This window comes from Symphalangus syndactylus, chromosome 22 (genome assembly GCF_028878055.3).
Source record: "Symphalangus syndactylus isolate Jambi chromosome 22, NHGRI_mSymSyn1-v2.1_pri, whole genome shotgun sequence".
NCBI classification, from domain to species: Eukaryota; Metazoa; Chordata; class Mammalia; order Primates; family Hylobatidae; genus Symphalangus; species Symphalangus syndactylus.
The window spans coordinates 8,065,567-8,085,234 of record NC_072444.2 but is presented as its reverse complement, the minus strand read 5'-3'; positions in this window follow the sequence as shown (position 1 = coordinate 8,085,234).

Here is a 19,668-nt window from a genome sequence, read left to right as displayed (position 1 = left end):
AGACAATTTAAACACAACATTGCAAATACCAAAGGAAAACCCGCAGGAGAGATCATTACCTACATTTCACAGATGAGAAAACTGAGGCTTAGAAGGTAAAATCAAGTTGGGCGTAGTGACTCACGCCTGTAATCCCAGCACTTTGGGAGGCTGAGGTGGGCGGATCACGAGGTGAGGAGTTCGAGACCAGCCTGGCCAATGTAGTGAAACCCCATCTCTACTAAAAATTACAAAATTAGCTGGGCATGGTGGTGCATGCCTGTAATCCCAGCTACTCAGGAGGCTGAGGCAGGAGAATTGCTTGAACCTGGGAGGCAGAAGTTGCAGTGAGCCGAGATCACGCCACCGCACTCCAGTCTGGGCGACAGAGCAAGACTCCATCTCAAAAAAAGAAGGTAAATTCACTGGTCCTATGGCTTGTAAGTTGGGGAGCGAAGACTAGAACAGAGGACGGTAAAGCCTGCTTTCTGGCTTCACAGCTTACCAGTTGTGTGAGCCCCAGGCACCTGTCTTAACATCTCTGAGCACCAGTTTCCTCCTCTGTCTCATTTTACTTCAAGTCCCCAACAATACTACAAGGTGGTGGTTAGACACTGTGTCCATTTTGCAGATGCAGAAGCTGGGGCTCAGGGAAGGGAGAGCTTTGCCCATGTTTCAGCCGTCAGGACATGGTGGCACTGGGATCCAGCCCAGGTCCATCTGATGGTGTTCTCCCTTCTGCTGTCCTGTTTTTGCTGCACTCAGCTAGGTCTGTGGAGCACTTTGTCTTCCCTGGGACCCTGGGGACAGAGGGTTTGCTCAGGGCTAAGGCATATCTGGCATGTTCAAGCCCATGCCGTGATGCTCCCCGTAGAGGGTCAGGCCATCTGAACACATGAACCCACAGGATGTGCTGCGGCGTGTGCCAGACCATGGCCTGGATCTCCCCCAGACATCCAAGGGAAGGAGCCTCTCTCCTCTCCCCTCCCACCACCTTCCCTCCTTTTCTCTCTGCCTGGGGCTCATAGAACAGGGGTGGCTTGGAGGCTCTAGCCCTACACTGTCTGGGATGGACTCCTAGCTCTGCCATGTGCCCGGCGGGTTTTTTTTGGCTGGTCTTTTCACTTCTCTGAGCCTCACTGAGTGGCCTTCTCTGCAAGGAGAGACAGACAATAATGGCATCTGCCTCACTGAAAGTTGAGAGGGAGAAATGGGGAAAGACACACACACTGCTCAGAGTCAGGGCTCATGCATGGGGACCACCCAGCACACAGCAGCTACCGAAATATTTGGATTTGGTTTGGTTCTCGGGTCCACTTTAGAGGGTAGACCAGGCCAAAAGTCCTTGGCCCCAGCCCACACGGTAAACTGTGGGAGATGTGGCCTTGGCCTTGGATCAGGTGTTCCCAATTCCTTCTCTTGGACCTACCATGACCTCTGTGACCTGAGACACATTCTCCTCTCTCTGTCCCTGACTCTCCATCTTGCCATGAAAAATCTAGAGTAGAGAGATGACTTCTGGGCTCTCTGCCACCTCTAAGACCCTAGGATGCTGAGCTCATCTGAGTCCCCATCTACAGAGGCACTAAAGCTCATTCGGCCCTATCAACGTGTTTAAGGCCTGAAAAAAGTTATGAGATTCAAATACAAACAGAAAGATGCAAACTTCAAATTGACACGTTTAATTAAATCTCTGCAAAATGTAACATCATCAACTAGTCACTTTCTGCTCTCCTTGGCTCTTACGTAGTTATATACATACACTGATTTAATGTGCAATCTTGATATGTTTGATTTGATGGAGAAAGGAGCTTCTAAGAGTATGAAGACCTGGAGCTGGAAGAGGCCTTAGAAGAATAAAGCTTGAGATGGGTGCGTGGGGTGGAGCTGGGGTTGGAGGAGAGCAGCTTGAGGAGACTGCATGGAGGAGGAGGTATGCGGCTGGGAAGGACATTCCTGGCAGAGGAACAGCATGTGCAAAGGAGCATGGTCTGGAGGGGCCCAGCACGCCTGAGGAGCAGGGACCAGCGATTGCACCTGCAGCATAAAGAGGTGTGGGGCAGGGAAAGAGGGGCTGGAACATAGGTTGTTCTTCCCCCTCTTGAGCCTCTCTCCATCCTGCACCTTCTTTCCCACCATTAGAGCCGAGCTCTGTCAGTGTCCTCACTGAGGCTAGGCTTGATGTCCTGGACCATTGCAGAGGCCCCAGGCCTGGTTGGGTCTCTCTGCTGACTGCCGGGGCCTGGCTCTAGACTTCTGGTCCCGTCAACTCCACTTCTGCCCTCAGGGCCTTGGCATCAGAGGCAGAGAGGTAGGATGAAAAGAGAAATAGTTTAAAACACAAAACCAGCCCAGACTCCCTTCTCACTGATTTTCCAGAAATAAGCTAATTTCTACTTATTGATATCTCTCTCTCTGCAGACCAGTGTTTTAACTGAAAGAGCCCAAGTATGCCCTAGCAGTTGCAAGGCCATTTGGGAGAAAGATGCCCATTCTTCTGCCCAACCATAAAATTCCCTTTGGGAAGTGATGGGAGCCTTGCAGATGTCCAGCTTCCTTGCTGCTGCTCCTTCCTGGAGTTGCTGGTGGCAAAGCGAGGGAGTTATTGGTGCTGGATATTCAGTCCTTGCTGCAGGTTGCATCCGACCATTAGTGCAGATCTGTGTGTGCAGCCTCACCCGGGCAACAGTCTGGGCCATGGTTCCTTCCCTCAGAGATGCCAAGCACCGGAAGGAAGGAGAGCACCCAAGCAAAGTGGGCAGCTTGCAGGTGCCGTAGTTCTGGGGTAGGGGCACCCTAAACTCCCTCTGCTCAAATCCATTGATCTGTCATGCCCTGGGTTGGCCCCTGAGCTCCCATCATCGACAGATCCCATGATCTGTCATGCCCTGGGTTGGCCCCTGAGCTCCCACCATCGACAGATCCCATGATCTGTCATGCCCCAGGTGACACCTGAGCTCCGACCCCTGTCCCTTTTGGGTTTTTCTCATGGTATTTCTTACTGCCTGAAATGATCTTCTTTAGCTGTGTGTTTACATGGCTTCCCAGGGATCATCCACCTATGCTGAGGCTTTAGGTTGAATGATGCCTTTTTCTCCAGGCTTCCTTTACAAAGTTCACAGCCCCTCTGACCTCAGGGGGATTAATGGATGCTTTTGTCTATGGAAAGCAGGTTATTGGAGCTCCTAGGAAACCTAGGAATTGGGGGAGGGCCAGAGGAGACTGAGAAAAGAAGAAAAGAGAATGGGGATGAGGGAGGCTTCCAGACAAATTGCACCACCTCCTCCTGGCCATCTAGGAGGAGAGGCTGAGCAGGCTGAGCTCCCAGTGGCTGTGTAGCCATTGAGGAGGGGGAGTCTCTGCCTATAGAGGACAGTATTGGGACAAGAGAGACAGGAAGTGACAGGACAGCAGGTTTTGGAGTGATAAATGCTGCTTCCAATGGAAATGAATATCTCATATTAGGAGGGAATCTAGTCTAAGTTGCATGGCCTCCTACACAGAAGCTAGGTGGGTGGAGGGGTGGGTAAACAGTTAAACCATATTACAAGGGAACGTGAATTAGATTAGTTGTAAGAGCGTTAGTACAGCTCACAGCTCACTGAGTGCCTGGCACTGGGCTCAGCTCTTCACATATAATAACTCATTGACTCTTCATAGCAATGCTGTCAGGCACACATTATTATTATTCCCTTTTAACAGAAAGGAAACTGAGGCACAGAGAATAAATCAATGCTCAAAGACATCAGCTGTTAATGATGGAGCCAGGAGTTCCTTTCAACTCCAAATTCTAAAATCCTAGGGTTCCGAGACTTTCAAGATCTTGTTTTCTAATTCTAAAACTTCCATAATTTTATCATGCCATTTAACGTGCTCGATGTCTAACATTCCATGATTCTGAGTCTCAGAGTCTATAATTTGATGCTAAGTCTGAGGATCTAAGGCTTGATTGCTCTAAGATTCTCTGTGTCTAATATTTTATAGGTAGCGTGGAACTACCTGTGGGAAAGCAAACAGCATGCGGTAGGGAAACTCTTCCTTACTCTCCCGTGAAGAGAGAAGTCAAGGCTATGTTTCCAAGGGTCAGAGATGTCCCTTCCCACCCCTGGCCTTTGGCAGGGGAAGCCAAAAACTTTGCTTTACTTGGCCGTTAACCTGAGGTATCCCCAAGGGAGATGGTTGGAAGCCAGTGCTTGAAGCAGAAGGAGACTAGCTGAGAAAGGAGAGGGGTCTTGAGAAGCATTTTCCCAGAGCTGGGCCATCAGAAACCCTCTCCTCCTTGCAGCCCCCACAGCGCCCAGGAGGGGAAGGGAGGTCCTTAGAGGGGAAGGGCTGCCAGGTATGTCCTAGAAGTTGAGCCTATGGGAAGAGTTCTTCCCTTGGACCCACACCCTAGTCCCTTGACCCCTCTCCCTGTAGGGTTTTTCTCGTGGTATTTCTTACTGCCTGAAATGATCTTCTTTTTTTTTTTTTTTTTTTTTTGAGACAGAGTCTCGCTGTCGCCCAGGCTGGAGTGCAATGGCGCCATCTCGGCTCACTGCAGGCTCCGCCCCCTGGGCTCACGCCATTCTCCTGCCTCAGCCTCCCGAGTAGCTGGGACTACAGGCGCCCGCCACCAAGCCTGGCTAATTTTTTGTATTTTTAGTAGAGACGGGGTTTCACCATGTTAGCCAGGATGGTCTCGATCTCCTGACCTCGTGATCCACCCGCCTCGGCCTCCCAAAGTGCTGGGATTACAGGCATGAGCCACTGCGCCTGGCCTGAAATGATCTTCTTTAGCTGTGTGTTTACGTGGCTTCCCAGGAATCATCCACCTACACTGAAGTGTCAGCTCCCTGAGGGCAGGGAGAAAGTCTGAGCAGAGGCTTGCAGTAGGTGTTTCTTCTCTGAGTGAGTGGGTGTCCGAATGGCACCATCAGCCCAAGACCAAGATGGCACCCTGGCCTCCTGCCTCACCAGTGACTTAGGTCAAGAGACTTAACCTATTGCTGCCTGTTTGTCTCCATAAAATAGAGGTGGAGATAATGTGCCTTCCCCATAAGATCAGTGAACGAAGTGTCCAGAGTGTTCAGGATGTGCCTGGCAGATGGGAAGCCCTCAGTGAGGGTTGGCTGTGGCTGTTAATGTCATGATTACCTTCTACCTCGTCTCCCTCATGCCTCGTCTCCCAATGCCTTTCCTCATCTGACCTCTAATGCTCCCCCAAGCCTAACCCTCCGGTTTCCCCTCCATCTTCAGCCACACAGAACTCCCTATCTCTGAAAGCCTCTGCTCTTTCCAGATTCCACACCTCTGGGTACCTGTCCCCTGCCTGGAACGCCCTTCCCATCGTCTTTCCCCTGCAAACTCTTACTCCATCTGGACGAACTTGCTCAGATGCCACCCACTCTGTGAAGCCAGTTCAGAGACCCCTCCCTCACCCTTCTGGAAGCCCCCCCCGGTGTGCCAGCGCCTTCTCTGGGCCCCCACAGGAATTGTCACAGGCCAGTGTCATAGCTCCAATCACTCAGCGTGAGAACTGTCACCCCACTGTCATTTTGTTAACGGATAGTGGTCCTGATCCAGACCCCAAGAGAGGATTCTTGGACCTCATACAAGAAAAAATTGGGGGAGTCCACAGAGTAAAGAAAGGCAAGTTTATTAGGCAAGTAAAAGAATAAAGAGTAGCTGCTCCACAGGCACAGCTGGGTGTTCCCGAAGGTAAGAGGAGGAATTGCCCACCCTAGGTACAATGCTTGTTTGTATAGAAGATAAAACATCATGGGGAGGTGTGCTGTACTACAAGGGTTTGTGATAAAGGATCGTTCATCTTTGTAACTACTATCTTTCTTTTCTATTTTATTTTATTTATTTATTTATTTAGTTATTTAATTTTTTATTTTATCTTATTTAATTTAATTTAATTTTATTTATTTTATTTCATTTATTTTATTTTACTATTTTATTTTATTTTATTTTTATTTTATTTTATTATTTTTTGGAGATAGAGTCTTGTTCTGTTGCCCAGGCTGGAGTGCAATGGCGCTATCTCAGCTCACTGCAATCTCTGCCTCCCGGGTTCAAGTGATTCTCCTGCCTCAGCCTCCCGAGTAGCTGGGATTACAGGCAGGTGCCACCATGCCCGGCTGATTTTTGTACTTTTAGTAGAGACGGGGTGTCACCCTATTGACCAGGCTGAGCCCCCTCCCCATGTGTAAGAGGGTGTAGAACCCCCATGCGGCCCGCCCTCCCCGGACTGCAGAGATCGCGGCATCCCCAGGCCGGCGGTCCCCGGAGCAGGCCGTGAAAGGGAAGGGATTCTGTTATTACAGTCATCAGTTCTGGCGCCCGGGCCCCGGGGAGCCGAGCTTGGCTGGTAATTAGGGTCCTTAGGGGAGACGGAGCCGGCTGGGGCTGATGCCAACGTGGGCGCAGAGCAAGCAGAGCCCGGGCTGCGGAGCGGGACCTCTGCCACCTCCAGGGCGGGACCCGGGCTTGTGGGCGTCGCTGGGGGGGCCGCAGGGCTCCCGGCCACGGCCTGAAGGTGGAGGCGCAGGGCCTCACTAGCATGGCTGGGCGGGGCCGGAGGAGGTGCGGAGGGAAGGAGGGAGGGAGAGAAATGGAGGAAAAAGGGGAGTGTAAGCGAAGGAGAGGAGGGGAGCAGAGGGAGCGGAGGAGAGGGGAGCGGAGGAGAGGGGAGGGGAGCAGAGGGGAGCGGAGGAGAGGGGAGGGGAGGAGAGGGGAGCGGAGGAGAGGGGAGGGGAGCAGAGGGGAGCGGAGGAGAGGGGAGGGGAGGGGAGCAGAGGGAGCAGAGGAGAGGGGAGCGGAGGAGAGGGGAGGGGAGGGGAGCAGAGGGAGCAGAGGAGAGGGGAGCGGAGGAGAGGGGAGGGGAGGGGAGCAGAGGGGAGGGGAGCAGAGGGAGCGGAGGAGAGGGGAGCGGAGGAGAGGGGAGGGGAGCAGAGGGGAGGGGAGGAGAGGGGAGGGGAGGGGAGCAGAGGGAGCAGAGGAGAGGGGAGCGGAGGAGAGGGGAGGGGAGGGGAGCAGAGGGAGCAGAGGAGAGGGGAGCGGAGGAGAGGGGAGGGGAGGGGAGCAGAGGGAGCAGAGGAGAGGGGAGCGGAGGAGAGGGGAGGGGAGGGGAGCAGAGGGGAGGGGAGCAGAGGGAGCGGAGGAGAGGGGAGCGGAGGAGAGGGGAGGGGAGCAGAGGGGAGCGGAGGAGAGGGGAGGGGAGGAGAGGGGAGCGGAGGAGAGGGGAGGGGAGCAGAGGGGAGCGGAGGAGAGGGGAGGGGAGGAGAGGGGAGCGGAGGAGAGGGGAGGGGAGCAGAGGGGAGCGGAGGAGAGGGGAGGGGAGGAGAGGGGAGCGGAGGAGAGGGGAGGGGAGCAGAGGGGAGGGGAGGAGAGGGGAGGGGAGGGGAGCAGAGGGAGCGGAGGAGAGGGGAGCGGAGGAGAGGGGAGCGGAGGAGAGGGGAGGGGAGGGGAGCAGAGGGGAGGGGAGCAGAGGGGAGGGGAGCAGAGGGGAGGGGAGCAGAGGGGAGCGGAGGAGAGGGGAGGGGAGCAGGGGGGAGCGGAGGAGAGGGGAGGGGAGGAGAGGGGAGGGGAGCAGAGGGGAGCGGAGGAGAGGGGAGGGGAGCAGAGGGGGGGAGCAGGGGGGAGGGGAGGAGAGGGGAGGGGAGCAGAGGGGAGGGGCAGAGGGGAGCGGAGGAGAGGGGAGGGGAGGAGAGGGGAGGGGAGCAGAGCGGAGGGGAGCAGAGGGGAGCGGAGGAGAGGGGAGGGGAGGAGAGGGGAGCGGAGGAGAGGGGAGGGGAGGGGAGCAGAGGGGAGGGGAGCAGAGGGGAGGGGAGCAGAGGGGAGCGGAGGAGAGGGGAGGGGAGCAGGGGGGAGCGGAGGAGAGGGGAGGGGAGCAGAGGGGGGGAGCAGGGGGGAGGGGAGGAGAGGGGAGGGGAGCAGAGGGGAGGGGAGGAGAGGGGAGGGGAGGAGGGAGGAGGGAGGAGGGAGGAGGGACGGGGGAGAGAAGGAGGGAGACAGAGAGGGGGAAAGGGAGGGGGAAGAGAGAGAGAGAGGGAGAGAGAAGGCCAGAGGGCGGGAGGAAGATAGAATCCTCCTCCCCTCCCGCCATTCGGAGGGTCTGAGGAGCCCAGATCCTCTTGGAACACCCCCTCCCCCATGCTTACAGAGAGGTCACTTCTTCCCATAGCCCTCCCTGCACCCTCTGTGGTCTGACCCGGTGGACCCCAGCCCTATCTTTCGGCACCTCCCTACCCTCCTCTTCCTCCTCCCCACCCTGCTCTGGCCACGCAGAACTGCCTGCCATTTCCAAGGGTGCCAGGCTCCCCCTCTCTGCCAGTGTCCTGCCTGTGCCTGGCTGCTGCCACCCACATTAACCTTCTCCCCCCTAGCGAGCCCCTTCCCCTGGCTCCCCCACTTCTCCTCAGGTCTCAGCGCAGACACCACCTCCTCCCAGAAGTCCTCCTGGTCTCCATGTCCAGGGCCTTGCCTGCCCCTAGCTCCCCAGCCCCTCGTGCATCTTCCCCCATCTCAGCACTGGCCAGGCTGGGCTGTGATTGATTCCGTGTCTGTTTCTCCAGCCAGACTGGAGGCTTCCTGAGGACAGGGACATGGCCTTGTCCCTCTCTGCGTCCCCAGTGTGGCCAGCCCAGTGGATGAACAGCCACAAGTGGACTATAGATGATGCCTGAGGGATGAATGGATGATCCCAGGAGGGCTTGGGTGTGGGAGATGAGGAAGAAAGGGATGTGGAGCAGGAGGGAGAAAACACAGCCGAGAGGAGGTTAATTAGGAGAGAGGCCCCAGGACACCCCAGCCGCCAGGGTGCAGGGCCTGGGCCCCAGCACTGCGGGATTCCTGCCCTCCCATGGACCTCAGTGATCTCCCTCCTGAGGTCAGCCCCCATCTGGCTCTGGGCATCTCTGAGCATCAGGAAGTTCCTCTTCCTCGTGGGAATCAGGGCTGCTTGAGTCACAAGTGACAGAATCTGCTCAGCTGCAGGGGAGAGGGGCTTTGGTGTAAGGATCTGGTTTTGCAGATGCATCAGGAACTCAGAAGGGACCAGGACCAGGAGCGGGGGCACCAGCCAGAGTCAGAGTCACCCACAAACTCCCAGCTCAGTCTTTTTCTAGCTGTGGGGCCTTCAGGAAGTTCACTCTGGCTCTTTGGGTCTCGGTATTTTCTCATCTCTAAAAGAGACAGTTTGCAAGCAAAAGCAGAGAGATTTAATAAACTATTTAATAAACTCCCTGGCAAAGGCAGATGGAGTCTGTGCCTAGCGGGGCATAAAGGGGAGAGAGTGCTGCAATTACAGCCGCCAAGCGACAGAAGCTCTCAGCAGGTGTCTGCCAGGTGGAAAAAAACCACATCTGGGCCCCAGTCCTCAGACGATGACACAGAGTGGGCCACAGAAAGGGGCAAGGGTGGCTGCTGAGCCTGAGTAGGGCTTGGTCTTCTGGAGAACAGCAGGGTGCAGAGGGCTGCTGCCTGGCCCCTGTGAAAGGAGATCTTAGAAGGATGAAGAGGGACCATTTCCTGTGCAGAGTAACTGATACTCTCTCGGCCTGGTTTTCATTAGCCCAGCCCAGCCTGGGGAGAGGGATGCTTTCCCAGGAAGGGGTGCCTGGGGCCATTGCAAAGCAGGCTGGGAAATGGGGGCAGGCCCTGGCACCAGTGTCCTCACTGGCACTCACGTTGATGTTATTTGTGGAGCCCCTGTTCTCGGCCAGATGCTGTGGGTCGTTCTTTTACATCTTCCTTCAGAACTGCCTGGGCAGTGTTTATTTCCTCATTTTGCAGACGAGGGCCCTGAGGCTCACAGCTTGGTCCATCCCTCCACATTCCCAGATTCTGTTCCCTCCTCTGTGGTGACCTTGCTGAGTCACTGTGGGTGAGTCCGCTTCCCTCTCTGGGCTGGAGAGAATGAGCCTCAAGGCCCCGTCTAGGCCCAGCACTGGTGGGGGCTGTGCCAGGCAGCGTGGTCGCAGGCCCCTTCGCCCCGCGTGTAGGCAGCCGGCAGACCTAGTGAAGCTCATCTTCCATTTCCTCCTCTCCTATGATTTGCTGTTGTGGTCCTTGGAGAAGCCCCCGAGTAAATATTAATAATGTACCTTTGTGTACATTGGCTGAGGGAGAGAATGAATCATTTCCTGCTTCCCTCCTGTGCTCAGAATCTTAACTAAAACTATGCTGGATCTTTCAGCAACTGCGATGGGCCTGTTGGAGGGGGCCGAGGCAGAGCCACGAAACAGCTGCCTCCCCCGGCTGCCCGGATGCTGAAATTTCACCTTTCAAAAGCTGTGCCTGGATTTCCCAATAGCACAAAGAGCATAGGTACCAAAAGCTTAGGTTCAAGTCTTTGCTCGCCCCAGCACGCCCCAACTGTGTGGCTGTAGTGACTGTTTCCTTCCCTCTTTGAATCTCAGCACAGCCTAGGGTGTGTGCCCCCTCCGGTAGGGTAGGCGAGCTGCTTTCACATGGTGAGCTCATTCCATGGCCCTCCTGCTGTCTGATCAGTTCTTAGATGCCAGTTTCTGCATGGAAGGCGATCATGAAACATATGAGGGAAAACACAAATCACACTCCAGCTTGCAGAAGGGACATGGCAAAGGGAGACAGGTGGAACCACTAGCCAGTGCTCAGGCACTAGTTTGCTGTTTGCAGAGCTCTTTCCCCACCTGATTTTTCATTTGATCTTGAAAAGGAGCCTGGGGGCCGCCCCATTCTACAGACAAGAAAACTGGAACTTGTCAAGGGACCTGAGTAAGGGCTCATTACTAGTGAAGGGAGAAAGGAGACTTAGCCTAGAACTATTTCCAGACCTCATCCTCCTGTCCTCACCGGGCTGCCAGGCAAGGTTGAAGGGAGACGGCTCAGGAAGAACATGCTCAAGGAGGAAACCTTTGAGCTGGTTTTTGGAAGAAAAGAAGGAGCACAGTGGAATGGGGAAGGAAAGTCTGGGGGTGGGGAAGGCTCTACAGGTGCAGTCAGCGCATCGAGTCAGGCCTACCTTCTCCACCACCCTCCCCAGACTCCCTGGGACACACTTTTCTGCCCCCGCAGAGGCCTTGCCTTCTGCTAGCACTTGGAACTCCAGCCTCTCTCTTCTTGCCAATACTACACTGACTCTATGAAGCCAGCTGAGTGGATTTCTCTGCCCCCTTCCACTTGAACCAGTTACCTGCAGAAACTGGCTCCATCTTCTTCCTCCCCACTGCCATCATTTCTTGCCTACTACAGTCTGATTTCTGCCTCTTCAAGGTGACAAATATCCTTCCTATGCCTCTTCATTTGGACCTGTCTCTGTCCTTGGGGCCTTTGGCTTCTCAGTGGCATTTGACCCCAGAGACCACTTCTTCCCTCTGGAAACACCATCTCACCTAGGTGTCTGTGACTCAATTCTAGTTGGCTGGTTTCTTTTCTACTTCACAGACCAAGGACCAATAAGGATAAATTCTAGAACTTTCTATAATTCGAAGATGTCCAGCAGGTATAATAGGCTGCCTCAGGAGGAAGAGGGGAGAAGGGAGGAAGAGGGACTGCTCATATGGTGAGCACTTACTATGTGCCAAGTCCTGTACAAGCTGGTTTAGGTCCCATTGTCTTGTGGGGTGAGAACGTTCATCCCCTTTTTTGAGATGGTGAAGCAGAGTCTCAGAACATATGAGGGATGACCCATGGCCACACAGCTAGTAATGGAGGAATGCTGGACTGAAATCGCAATAGTAATTGTTACCGTTTATTAACACCTATGGGTGCCAGGCCCTGAGCATGTTCTATGAGCTGAGCCATCTGGTTCTCACCACAGCCCAGAGGTGGCTGTCATTCATAGTGCTATGAAATGCAAGGATGTTCTGCCCGAGAGGGTAAAAGATTTACCCAAGACCTCTCAGGAAGTAGGTGGAGGGGTTGGGTCTGGAGTCGGGGTCTGTCTGAGGCCACAGCCATGTTCTTTACCTCCCCTGCTCTTGCAGGGAGCTAAGCATGAGATGACCCTTGAGAGGATCACTGCTTCAGAGGTCCGCTCAGGACTTCATGGCATGGGACCTAATGACAGGAGGTTCTTCCCTGCCCCAAGATTCCAGGAGGCTCCCCCACAGACATTATTCCTGTAAGTGCCTGTGTTGGCAGCGACTCCCTGTGGTCTCTGAATCATTGTGTTCAGGCTTCATCACAATCAGTTTCTGCAAAAACAGTCATTTCTGCTGTGAAATCTATTCAGCGTGGCCAGCGGGGCAGGAACAGAAGAGAAAGGCCAAGTGGGGTCAATGTGGTGTTTTATGTGCTATTGACCCAGCTTGTCTGTGCAGAGGATGCAGGGAGGGGGACCTGGTGGAAGGGATTAGGTGGCATGTGTTGAGCACCTACTATGTGCCGAGCACTGTGCTGGCTTGCTGGCTCTTGGCTTGCTGTAACTCATTTAATCTTCAATGGAACAACTCAATGAGGGGAGAATCCATTTTTGTTTGTTTTAACAAAAGAAACAAGTTCAGAGAATTTAAGCCACTTGTCCAAGTTCATATAGCCGCTAAGTCGTGGATCAAAGATTCATGCCCAGGACTTTCTGATGTCAAAACTTACGCTCTTCCTAGTTCACTGAAATGAAAGAAGGAGAGAAGAAACCTTTATTGTGAACACTTATTGAGCCCTTTCTAAGAGTCTGGGACTTTGCTTGATAATTCTATTCCAGTGTGATACACACTAGGATTCATTACTTGTGTCACCATTTTACAGATGAGGAAACCGAGGTTTGGAGAGGGGACTCGATTTCCTGGGGTCTCATAGCCTATAAACAGTAGAACCAAGGACTCTGACCCACAGATCATCATCCTTTCCAACATTTTGGGGAGAGCAAAATCTGATCAGAAGAGCCTCATCAGATCAAGGTCATCAAGGTGGAGGCTGTAATTGGTGCTAGGAAGGAGGGGTGGGTGAATGGGAACACAGTGGCCACTAAAGAGTCATGATTCCTTGAAAGGTGTCAGCCTCCTCCTAGGGCCTGGTGGCTGAGGCTGCTCCTGGGTGTCCACCTGCAGTGTGCTGTCACTGGCTGAGGGTGATCACGGGGGCCCTCAGCCTTGCCTCTCTGCCAGAGTGTGGCAGGCAGCTGTGGGATGCAGAGGATGTGCCGAAGGAAGCGCTGCATATGGCAGATGGGGAGGAAGGCCTGGGATATAAAATGAGGTCTTGACAGGAAATGAAGGGGAGAGGAGGTGCCCATGATTTCCGGGGCCGGGGGAAGTGAAGGGTGCTGGGAGTATGCAGAACACCATGGGAAGGGGTCCTCAAATGCCAAGCCAGAATGACTGGCCTGGAGCCCTCTGGGTCTTGTTGCAGGGGTCATTAGTGTTGACGTAAATATGGGTTCTGGTAAATGTTTTCTGGAAGCCACTTGGGACGGTGGCTGAGGAACTAGGTGCAGAATCGACACAACGGGCAAGGGGCAAGGTGTGAGTCTGACTCTGCTCCTAACCTGCTGTGCAACCTCAGGGAGCTCACACAGCCTCTCTGAGCTTCAGTTTCCCTCTCCAAGTAAAGGATGAGAGTTAAAATCTAGGAGAGCTGGGTTGCCTGAGAGTAAATTCAGCCTGGATTGTTCAATGTTGTGTCTCCATCATAGTCTTGTGGTTCTAGAAGCTTTAGGACATACGTCTTTTGTCATATATATTAGTAAAAATTATTAATTATAGTAAAATACATGTAATGAAATGTACCATCTTAACCTTTTTTAAATGTACAGTTCAGTAGCATTAAGAACACTGATGTTGTTGTATAGCCATCACCACCACCATCTCCAAAACTTTTTCATCTTCCCAAACTGAAACTCTGTATCCATTAAACACTAACTCCCCATTCTCCGCTCCCCCAAGACCCTGGCAACCACCATTCTACTCTCTGTTTCTATGAATTTGACTCCATCTAGGTACCTCATGGAAGTGGAATCATATACTATCTGTCTTTTTGTGGCTGTCTTATTTTGCTTATAATGTCCTCAACTTTCATTCATCTTGTAGTTTGTGTCAGAATTTCTTTCCTATTTTAGGTTGAATAATATCCCATTGTGTGTACATGCCAAATTTTGTTTATCCGTTCATCCATCTATGGACAGACACTTGAGTTGCTTCCACCTTCTGGCTATTGTGAATAATGCTGCTGTGAATATGTGTGATGGTTGATTTGGGATGTCAACTTGACTGGGTTAAGGGATACCCAGACGGTTACCCATTTTACATATAAGCATTAATTGTTCCCAAATGCCCACCCCTGGAGGGTTGCTCTGCACCAGAAGCCTGGGAATGGAATTCTGCTTTGGGTGGAATTCGGGGGTGCTGAACCCATCTGTCTTGTGCTCTAAGGGAAACCCATGTGGTTTGGCATTTGATTGAAATGACTGGGCTGCCCCAGGTGTGTCTGTGAGGAGATTGGTGTGTGAGTCAGTGGACGGAGTGGGGAAGGCCTGCCCTCAATGTGGACAGGCACCATTCATTCAGCCGGGGGTCTTGATGCAGCAAACAGGCAGAGGAAGTGCAAAGTCTTGCTTCTTCTACCCTTTTCCTATCCTTGGACATCAGAGCTGCAAGTTCTCCAGTCTTTGAACTCCACACCAGCAGCTCTCTGGCTGTCAGGCCTTTGGCCTTGGACTGAGAGTCCATTGGCTTCTCTGGTTCTGAGGCCTTCAGATTGGGCCGAGCCACACTGCTGGCTTCCCTGGTTCTCCAGCTTGCACATGGCCTATGGTGGGCTGCTCAGCCTCCATAATGGAGTAAGCCAGTTCTCCTAATATGTCTTCTCATATCTCTATGTCTCCTATCATCAGTTCTGTCTCTCTGGAGATCCCCAACTAAAACTATATGGATATACACGTATCTGTTTAAAACCCAGCCTCCTCTTCTTTTGGATTTATATAAGGAAGTAAAATTGCTGAATCTTATACTAATTCTATTTTTAAGTTTTGAATAACTGTCATACTGTTTCCACAGGGGCTGCATTATTTTACATTCCTACCAACAGTGCACAAGGTTCCGATTTCTCCACATCCTCACCATCGCTTGTTGTATTCTGTTTTGTTTTGTTTTTGACAGTAGGCATCCTAATGGGTACGGGTGGTGTCTCCCTGTGATTTTGATTTGCATTTTCTTAATTAGTGATGCTGAGTGTCTTTTTGAGTGCTTATTGGCTATTTGTATATCTCCTTTGAAGAAATGTCTATTCAAGTCCTTTGCCCATTTAAAAATCTGGTTGTGGCTGGGCACGGTGGCTCACGCCTGTAATCCCAGCACTTTGGGAGGCCAAGGCGGGTGGATCACAAGGTCAGGAGATCGAGACCATCCTGGCTAACATGGTGAAACCCCGTCTTTACTAAAAATACAAAAATTTAGCCAGGCGAGGTGGCAGGCACCTGTGGTCCCAGCTACTTGGGAGGCTGAGGCAGGAGAATGTTGTGAACCTGGGAGGCGGAGCTTGCAGTGAGCCGTGATCGCGCCACTGCATAATCCAGCCTGGGCGACAGAGTGAGACTCTGTCTCAAAAAAAAAAAAAATTCTGGTTGTTTGTTTTCTTGCTGTGTTGTAAGAGTTCTTTACATGTTTTGGATGTTAACCCCTTATCAGATATATGATTTAAAATATTTTTACCTATTTTATAGGTTGCTTTTTCACTCTGTTGATTGGGTCCCTTGATGCACAGATGTTCTTCATGTTGATGCATGTTGCTATGTTTTGAGGCTGCTCAGAGGAACAAAGTGTTAGGAACAGGCCCCAAACCTGGCCATAAACTGGCTCCGAAACTGGCCATAAACAACATCTCTGCAACACTGTGACATGTTTGTGATGGCCATGATGCCCACGCTGAAGGTTGTGGGTTTACTGGAATGAAGACAAGGAACACCTGGCCCACCCAGGGCGGGAAAACCGCTTAAAGGTGTTCCTAAGCCACAAACAATAGCATGAGTTATCTGTGCCTTAAGGACATGTTCCTGCTGCAGATAACTAGCCAGGGCCCATCCCTTTATTTCAGCCCATCCCTTTATTTCCCATAAGGAATACTTTTAGTATATCTATAATCTATAGGAACAATGCTTATCACTGGCTTGCTATCAATACATATGTGGGTAAATCTCTGTTCGAGGCTCTCAGCTCTGAAGGCTGTGAGACCCCTGATTTCCCACTCCACATGCTATATTTCTGTGTGTGTCTTTAATTCCTCTAGCACCCCTGGGTTAGGGTCTCCATGACTGAGCTGGTCTCAGCAAATGGTGTCCAATGTGGGGCTTTACTCCCACCTGGAGTGTTGATATTGGGGCAGTGTCCTGTCCTGGAAGGAGCTGAGTTCCAGCCCCTGCTCTGTTGTCACTGTGCTCTGTGACTTCAGGCGAGTCTTTACCTCTTTGGATCTGAGTTTTCTCACCAATAAATTGAGAGACACTTCTTTACCTCCCTGAGCCTGCGCCCTTCCAACCTCCATTGCTGATTGATCTCAATCCCTCCTGCGGAAGGGAGCCAGCCATGTGTGACCATTGCTCTCATCTTAACTTACAACCATCAGTTACAACAGGTGAAACCAATACTTAAGTCGCTCTGGCATTCAGCAGAGCAAGATTCCCTCCTATTCCCTGCCTGCAGCTGCACCTGTTGGCTTTATTGCTGCCCCATGACCGGAAGCTGGGGGAGAATGAATGGGCAGCCCCTGCAGAGACTGTGGCCGCCCCCAGTGAGTGTATTACCCTTGCAAAGCACAAACTTTGAGCCTCTACTGGAAATCAAGTGCAGAGAGCATGGATGGGGGAACTCAGAGGCAAACCTATCCTGGAGAGGTCAGGAGAAGAGGACTGAGTCCTAGCCTTAGGTGGAGGGTGGAGGGGAACTCTCAGCTCTGTCTCCTTCTGGCCACCCTCGGGCAAGCCCATCACCCAGAAGATTGGAGGTGGCAGGGTCTGCCGCTCTCTGAGAGTACCCATGCTGGGTATCCCTGGAGGGATCCTTCTGGGCCTTGAGGTCTCTCAAGCCCCTTGAACTCGCACCCCATTGCCATGCAGTGCAGAAAGCAGGGGAAATAGTGCCTCTTCACTAGTAGAGGTCAACATCACTGTGAAGCAAATGGCCTCTGACTGCTCGGGTACATGAGCTGCCACCAACTCAGGGCAGGCAGGGGTCTGGAAGGCCAAACCCCTGAAAAGGAGGCTCCTGAGTCCTGGGTGTTTCCAAGCCTCTTGGTATCCTCTGAGCCCAGGAAAGGGAAGACACATGGAGGAACAGCAAGGGGAGAGCAGCCTGAGGATCTGGGATCAGGCACCACAGAAGGGCTGGTTCCTGCTTCTCTGCCTCCTGCCAAGTCATCGGACAAATGCTTTAGTGTGCATCTGTCATGTGCCAGGCACTGGGTGTGAAGCAGGTTTACTATGTGCTGGTTACCAACTTGTTTGAGTCTGGTGAGACAGAACAAACCCAGACACAAGTTACACAAAGGAGGTGTATTCCTTACAGATAGGCAGCAAGGGACAACAGAAGCCTAGGATTCATTGTGAGCTGCTTCCCCCAGGCTCAAGAAAGCTGCCCAGGGTGGGTGGAATCTGATCTGTGCAGGCCTCACTAGCACTGCTGCTGAGGGATCCTGGAAAGCCTCCTATTCTGGGTTTCATACCCTGGAGTAACAGGATTTGCTGAGCCCCAGCAATGAAGGACATCCTGTTTTTGGAGGAGCTGGAACAGAGCTGGCTGTTCTGGCCAGTCCCTCTGGGTCTTCAGGATGTTGTATTCTCAGCACATCCTACAGTTATTCCTGAGAACTACAAGTGAGAAAGAGAGGACGGGTTGGTCCAAGAACACTCAGAGAACTGTCCTGCACTGAGCCTTCTGCTGGGGATAGACCTGGGACTGAGACAGATCCAGGCCCTGCAGCTGTGGAAATGACAGTCCAGGGAGGGTCAAACATGACACCAACATAGCACAGGAGCAGGGGAATTGCAGCTGGGAGCAGGGCACTGGAGGAAGAGGCTGTTGCATTATGAGGATGGATAATTAGGGGTGGGCATTAGGTGTCACTTGTGGTTTTCTGCCTTGATACTCACCCTCCATTACTACCCACCACCACCCTTATCACCATCCCCAGCGCCACCACCATCACCATCACCATCACATACCACCATCACCATCACCACTATCACCATCCTCACCAGTACCACGACCGCCACCATCACCACCACTACCACCACCACCATGACCACTACCAACATCACCACTACCAACATCACCACCACCATCACTACTACTACCACCATCACCATCACATACCACCATCACCACCACCATCACCACCACGATCACCATCACCATCACCACCACCACCACCATCACCAGGACCACCACTGGCATTACCATGGCCATCATCATGTTTATCATCACCACCTCCATCATCATCATTGTCATCACAGCTCCACTACCTTCGGCCCCCAATCAAGCTCGTGGCCCAGGCACTGTGCAGTGAAGGGCTGTGTGACAAGACCTCATTACCAACCCTCCCCCAACAACTCCAAGAGGCAGGTCCTATCATTCTCTCCTCACAGGAGAGGAAACCCAGCACAGGGAGGTGAAGGATGTGCCCAAGTCCCTGTTCAATAAGTGGAGGGCCCAGAGGTGGCTCCAAGCCTCCATACCCAACATAGATCTCCCTCCACCATGACACAGCCTCTCATGGCCTTCCTCTGGGGTTCCGCAGATGTTGGCTACCATCGTGGCCCCACCTCAGGAGGAGAAAGCGGGGTTCTTGGGGCTGGGGACTCAGCCCAGGGCTCTCCTCCCAGCTACATCACCCTGCCTGGCTGGGCCCCTGGACACTTTCTTCAGGGTGTGTGGAGGGTGAGTGAGAGGACACCCAGGGAGCTCCCAGCTCACGTGAGCACTTGGCTAAGAGTCTCTGCCTTCATTGAGGCCTGGCCTCAGCTTCACCCATTTCCTTTCCTGTAACTCTCATTCTGTCCGACCCCTGCTGAGCCTCCCCCTCAGCCTCCTCTTGGCCTTCATCTTAGATGGGGCCCTGCCTGTGCTCCCAGGACCGTCCAATGTCCTCTGGTCACACAGAGGACATTTCCATCCTAGACCCAGACCCAGGGCCCTCACCGAGTGGCCTCCAGAGCCTGGCTCCCCCGAAGCCCCTTCCATGGGAGGTTGGATGAAAGCCCCCTCCTCAGGCTCTCCCAGCCCAGCAGTGACAGCTGAGTGACAGGCAGATGCCTTCTCCTGCTCCCCTCAAAGTGGATGGCCCATTAATATGGATCCCTGTTTGTGGTCATGGAATTTTAAACTCTATTTTTCCCACTGAATAGTTTCTTCTAGTTTAAGCAGATAAAAATGGACACAGCAAACTAGCCTGGAGAAAATCAATAAGTAATAAAAGTTAACATGAGAGCGAATGAATGAATGAGCAGAAGGGGCCAAGAAAATGTCTGCAGGTGAGAGGCCTGGATCCTGGTGCAGAAACTACCTGTTGAGGGTGCTGGGTGGGGGGTGGGGTGGGTTAGACTTGGGAACTCTGCCCACTGCCCCCTGGATCCACGATCTCCTCAGAACCCCTCAAGCCGAGGCAAGGGTGGAAGGAGCTGGATTAGAAGCCCATGTGTCCTGGGGTACTGCTCTCAACACATTCATTCATCTGTTCAGCAGCCATATGCTGAGCACCTACTATGTGCCAGGACAACCTAGCACAGTGGTGAAG